The sequence below is a fragment of the Oncorhynchus gorbuscha genome, linkage group LG19 (assembly GCF_021184085.1).
Source record: "Oncorhynchus gorbuscha isolate QuinsamMale2020 ecotype Even-year linkage group LG19, OgorEven_v1.0, whole genome shotgun sequence".
NCBI classification, from domain to species: domain Eukaryota; kingdom Metazoa; phylum Chordata; class Actinopteri; order Salmoniformes; family Salmonidae; genus Oncorhynchus; species Oncorhynchus gorbuscha.
In genome coordinates, this window is record NC_060191.1 from 49,631,860 (window position 1) to 49,638,459 (window position 6,600).

Consider the following 6,600-nt stretch of genomic DNA (forward strand, 5'->3'; position numbering starts at 1 on the left):
TGGTGGAGCAGCCAGCGGAAAATACAGAGCGTAGGTCTCTAGCTGCACCGTGATTGGCTCAGTGTTCTGCCACTCATGGAGATACTACGTCACTGCAAAATGTACAGGGAGAGCTAGAAAGTTCAAGCCCCTTTGGCGCTTCCGTAGATTTGAAGTGCCCATCCATGAAAGCTCAAGGTCATTGGCCAGAGATAAAATGATGTCAAATCACATTATATCTACTGTAGCTTTGATTGGACTGATCATGTCAACATTAAACTTTCAAAATCTTAACCTGCAAGCTCAATAAGCAGTCATCATCATGAATCAAGTCAACAATCTACTGGTAAATCTTTTCAATCCTTGTCATATGAAGATAAATTATAGATAAAACGTATCAGTGCTCATCGGCCATTTAACATAAACATTACAAAATTCAATAATGAGTTATTTTTGAAGGAATCAGTGGCTAACTGCAAGCGTTGCAAAGCAATCACTAGCCTGCTATTTGATGGTGTAGGTGTGTGGTCCAAGTTTGATTAAGGGTCTCTTTTCTAAGCTTAAAAGGATAAATATTCACATGCAACACCATGGGCCAGAAAAGGTTGAAAACATTGGCCATGCTGTCACTAAGCATAATTTCTGCCGTGTTCAAAACAGGAAATTTGGAAACTGGGAAATCTCTGACTTCAGTGAGTTCAAGAAAACTGGGAACTATGAAAAGAACGAGCTCCGACAAGGAAATTAAGTTTTGAATGGTCATCCCAACTCGGAATTTCATGCCGGGAACTAGGGCCTCTTTCTAGAGCTCCGACCTGAAGATCACTGACGTCATGATTCAACTTGGTTTTTCTTTTTCTTTCTGTTCAGCACTTTGAGATATCAGCTAATGTACAAAGGACTATATAAATAAATTTGATTTGATTTCAGAGTTCCCAATTCTCTTTAAAACACCATGAATCGAGAGAATGCCAGACTTTGATGACAAAGTTTGATGACAAAATTTGCCCACAAGAACTGTTCAAGTGAGCACAGCACAACCAGGTGAGTCTAACATTGTATTGTATGCTGCTGCATAAATTATGTAATATCCCAGGGAAATATGTATACTGTAGCTAAGTAATACTAAGTGTATGTTGTGTAGTAAGTTAGTAGCTCGTGTGCCTCACCCTAATAATTTGGTCCCTTTTCCCCCTCATAAGCCTACTGTTCTGACTCAGTGGTGCACATGTAGCCTATAGCCTATTTTAAAGAAATGTCACCATTGAATATTGTAAGAACTTTCATTGTCTGCTCATATGCCCCCTTATTTATCCTACGGTTCCGAATTGGTGTACAGTGAGAATACTGTAATAACGGCCCATGTTCTGAATTCTGTCGCTGTACATTTCAAAAGGGCTGAACAAATAGTTATATTGACTACGTCGTCTTAGCTCGCTCATTAATATCTAATATCTTAATCAAAATGACGGATTGCCTGCTATCCGTTCATCGTTCCCTCACGCCATAGTTTGTCCATCTCAATTGTCAGTATATATAAGTCAGTATAAGTCAGTCATATCAGCTATGATTTTTTTTTTATGCAGTAAATTAGTCTGAATGAACTGTTTCGCTGCCAGACAAGGCTCCGCTGATAGTCAGGTGTAGCATTTACATTTACATTTAAGTCATTTAGCAGACACTCTTATCCAGAGCGACGTAGCAGTAAGGATTCACTCCGTGGTGCTGAAAGAAAGCTGTTTTTGGGACAGCTTTATGTAGGCCCTAACAGTGTGTGTGACACTGGAGAAGTCAATTAAATGTATTTATAAAGCCTCTCTTTACATCAGCCGATGTCACAAAGTGCTATGCAGAAACCCAGCCTAAAACCCCAAACAGCAAGTAATGCAGATGTAGAAGCACGGTGACTAGGAAAAACTCCCTAGAAGGCAGGAACCTAGGAAGCAACCTAGAGAGGAACCAGGCTCTGAGGGGTGGCCAGTTCTCTTCTGGCTATGCCGGGTGACAATTACAACAGTACCTGGCCAAGATGTTCAAATGTTCATAGATGACCAGCAGGGTCAAATAATAGTAGTCACAGTGGTTGTAGAGGGTGCAACAGGTCAGCACCTCAGGAGTAAATGTCAGTTGGCTTTTCATAGCCGATCATTCAGAGTTTGAGTCGGCAGGTGCGGTAGAGAGAGAGAGTCGAAAACAGCAGATCCGGGACAAGGTAGCACATCCGGTAAACAGGTCATGGTTCCATAGCCGCAGGCAGAACAGTTGAAAGTGGAGCAGCAAGGAGTCATCAGGCATGGTCCTAGGGCTCAGTTCGAGAGGTCGAGAGAGAGAGAGAGAGAGAGACACGAACCCGAGGGCGGTGCCAACCCGAACAGGAAGATCACGTCAGAGATTCAACCCACTCAAGTGACACACCCCTCCTAGGGACGGCATTGAAGAGCACCAGTAAGCCAGTGACTCAGCCCCCGTAATAGGGTTAGAGGCAGAGAATCCCAGTGGAGAGAGGGGAACCAGCCAGGCAGAGACAGTAAGGGTGGTTCGTTGCTCCAGTGCCTTTCCGTTCACCTTCACACCCTTGGGCCAGACTACACTCAATCATAGGCCCTACTGAAGATATGAGTCTTCAATAAAGACTTAAAAGATCGAGACAGAGTCTGCGTCTCTCACATGGATAGGCAGACCATTCAATAAAAATGGAGCTCTATAAGAAAAAGCCCTGCCTCCAGCTGTTTGCTTAGAAATTCTAGGGACAATAAGGAGGCCTGCGTCTTGTGACCGTAGCGTATGTGTAGGTATGTACTGCAGGACCAAATCGGAAAGATACTTGGGCTGGCTCCAATCTAATGCTTTTTAGGTTAGCAGTAAAACCTTGAAATCAAATCAAATCAAATTGTATTTGTCACATACACATGGTTAGCAGATGTTAGTGCGAGTGTAGCGAAATGCTTGTGCTTCCAGTTCCGACAATGCAGTAATAACCAACAAGTAATCTAGCTAACAATTCCAAAACTACTACCTTATAGACACAAGTGTAAGGGGATAAAGAATATGTACATAAAGATATATGAATGAGTGATGGTACAGAGCGGCATAAGCAAGATACAGTAGATGGTATTGAGTGCAGTGTATACATATGATATGAGTATGTAAACAAAGTGGCATAGTTAAAGTGGCTAGTGATACATGTATTACATAAGGATGCAGTAGATGATATAGAGTACAGTATATACATATACATATGAGATGAATAATGTCGGGTATGTAAACATTATATTAGGTAGCATTGTTTAAAGTGTCTAGTGATATATTTTACATCATTTCCCATCAATTCCCATTATTAAAGTGGCTGGAGTTGAGTCAGTGTGTTGGCAGCAGCCACTCAATGTTAGTGGTGGCTGTTTAACAGTCTGATGGCCTTGAGATAGAAGCTGTTTTTCAGTCTCTCGGTCCCAGCTTTGATGCACCTGTACTGCCCTCGCCTTCTGGATGATAGCGGGGTGAACAGGCAGTGGCTCGGGTGGTTGTTGTCCTTGATGATCTTTATGGCCTTCCTGTGACATTGGGTGGTGTAGGTGTCCTGGAGGGCAGGTAGTTTGCCCCCGGTGATGCGTTATGCAGACCTCACTACCCTCTGGAGAGCCTTACGGTTGTGGGCAGAGCAGTTGCCGTACCAGGCGGTGATACAGCCCGCCAAGATGCTCTCGATTGTGCATCTGTAGAAGTTTGTGAGTGCTTTTGGTGACAAGCCGAAATTCTTGAGCCTCCTGAGGTCTGTGTGGGTGGACCAATTCAGTTTGTCTGTGATGTGTACGCCGAGGAACTTAAAACTTACTACCCTCTCCAGTACTGTTCCATCGATGTGGATAGGGGGGTGTTCCCTCTGCTGTTTCCTGAAGTCCACAATCATCTCCTTAGTTTTGTTGACGTTGAGTGTGAGGTTATTTTCCTGACACCACACTCCGAGGTTCCTCACCTCCTCCCTGTAGGCCGTCTCGTCGTTGTTGGTAATCAAGCCGTCCCACTGTTGTGTCGTCCGCAAATTTGATGATTGAGTTGGAGGCGTGCATGGCCACGCAGTCGTGGGTGAACAGGGAGTACAGGAGAGGGCTCAGAACGCACCCTTGTGGGGCCCCAGTGTTGAGGATCAGCGGGGTGGAGATGTTGTTGCCTACCCTCTCCACCTGGGGGCGGCCCGTCAGGAAGTCCAGTGTGCAGTGTGGTTGAGATTGCATCGTCTGTGGACCTATTTGGGCGGTAAGCAAATTGGAGTGGGTCTAGGGTGTCAGGTAGGGTGGAGGTGATATGGTCCTTGACTAGTCTCTCAAAGCACTTCATGATGACGGAAGTGAGTGCTACGGGGCGGTAGTCGTTTAGCTCAGTTACCTTAGCTTTCTTGGGAACAGGAACAATGGTGGCCCTCTTGAAGCATGTGTGAACAACAGACTGGGATAGGGATTGATTGAATATGTCCGTAAACACACCAGCCAGCTGGTCTGCGCATGTTCTGAGTCCGCATGTTTTAGTTGCGGGCAGTGTCAGTGGCACTGTATTGTCCTCAAAGCGGGCAAACAAGTTTTTTAGTCTGCCTGGGAGCAAGACATCCTGGTCCGTGACGGTGCTGGTTTTCTTTTTGTAATCCGTGATTGACAGTAGACCCTGTGATAGAGGAAATTATGGTTGAAATGACTAATTATGTATACATTCCAATCAGAACTGACTAGTCCAAATGCTATAATGTACTGTACATGTGAATTTTCTCTCTTGCTCCCTTTCCCAATTGTATATAATATAGTCAGGAGTTTAGTAACAATGAAGGTCTGTTCCTTAGTTCATTCAGTTGTACAAATCTCCAGGTGGTGGGAACGGGCCATCTCCAGATTGTCGAGAATGTTGATTTATACTGACTGGCCTTGACTTCGTGCTGATAACGCGAAGGCTCAAGAGCTAGGGGCCCCTCTGCTTGTGAAATGGAACGTTTGGAAAACGCTGACGTCATTTTCAGTTTATAACACCTGTGGAAATGTGTGTAAGCATTTAGTACTCTCTTGTAATAAACACTGTTTACCTTTGGCTTTTAAGACTGGTCTCAATCTACTTCATGCATAATTAATGAACTTACAACTCATTAATGAAATAGAAATGAGTGCGAATTGATTTTGGCAATAAAACATACAGGAATTTAGAAATTCCTCTATCACCCTGCCACATACCTCTTGTGTCTGAGCCGTTGAATTGAGATTCTACTTTGTCTTTATACTGACGCTTAGTTTCTTTGATTGCCTTGCGGAGGGAATAGTTGCACTGTTTGTATTCGGTCATGTTTCCAGTCACCTTGCCCTGATTAAATGCAGTGGTTCGCGCTTTCAGTTTCACACGAATGCTGCCATCAATCCACGGTTTCTGGTTTGGGAATGTTTTAATCGTTGCTATGGGAACGGCATCTTCAACGCACGTTCTAATGAACTCGCACACCGAATCAGCGTATTCGTCAATGTTGTTGTCTGACGCAATACGGAACATATCCCAGTCCACGTGATGGAAGCAGTCTTGGAGTGTGGAATCAGATTGGTCGGACCAGCGTTGAACAGACCTCAGCCCGGGAGCTTCTTTTTTTAGTTTCTGTCTGTAGGCAGGGATCAACAAAATGGAGTCGTGGTCAGCTTTTCCGAAAGGAGGGCGGGGCAGGGCCTTATATGAGTCGCGGAAGTTGGAATTGCAATGATCCAAGGTTTTTCCAGCCCTGGTTGCGCAATCGATATGCTGATAAAATGTAGGGAGTCTTGTTTTCAGATTAGCCTTGTTAAAATCCCCAGCTACAATGAATGCAGCCTCCGGATATATGGATTCCAGTTTGCAAAGAGTCAAATAAAGTTTGTTCAGAGCCATCGATGTGTCTGCTTGGGGGGGGGGGAATATATACGGCTGTGATTATAATCGAAGAGAATTCCCTTGGTGGATAATGCGGTCTACATTTGATTGTGAGGAATTCTAAATCAGCTGAACAGAAGGACTCGAGTTCCTGTATGTTGTTGTGGTCACACCACGTCTCGTTAACCATAAAGCATACGCCCCGCCCCTCTTCTTACCAGAAATATGTTTGTTTGTCTCTGATGTCCCTCTGGAATGCTACCCTTGCTCGAATTTCATCAACCTTGTTGTCAAGAGACTGGACATTGGCAAGGAGAATGCTAGGGAGTGGTGCACGATGTGCCCGTCTCCGGAGTCTGACCAGAAGACTGCTTCGTTTTCCCCTTTTTCGAAGTCGTTTTTTGGGGTCGCCGGCTGGGATCCATTCCGTTGTCCTGGGTGAAAGGCAGAACACAGGATCCGCTTCGCGAAAGTCATATTCTTGGTCGTACTGATGGTGAGTTGACGCTGCTCTTATGTTCAGTAGTTCTTCTCGACTGTATGTAATGAAACCTAAGATGACCTGGGGTACCAATGTAAGAAATAACACGTAAAAAAAAAATGCATAGTTTCCTAGGAACGCGAAGCGAGGCGGCCATCTCTGTCGGCGCCAGCCCTAGCCTTAAAAGGACGCCAGTTTAGAGGCTACTACTGGAGTAATATGATCAAATATTTTGGTTCTAATCAAGATTCTAGCAGCCGTCTTTAGCACTA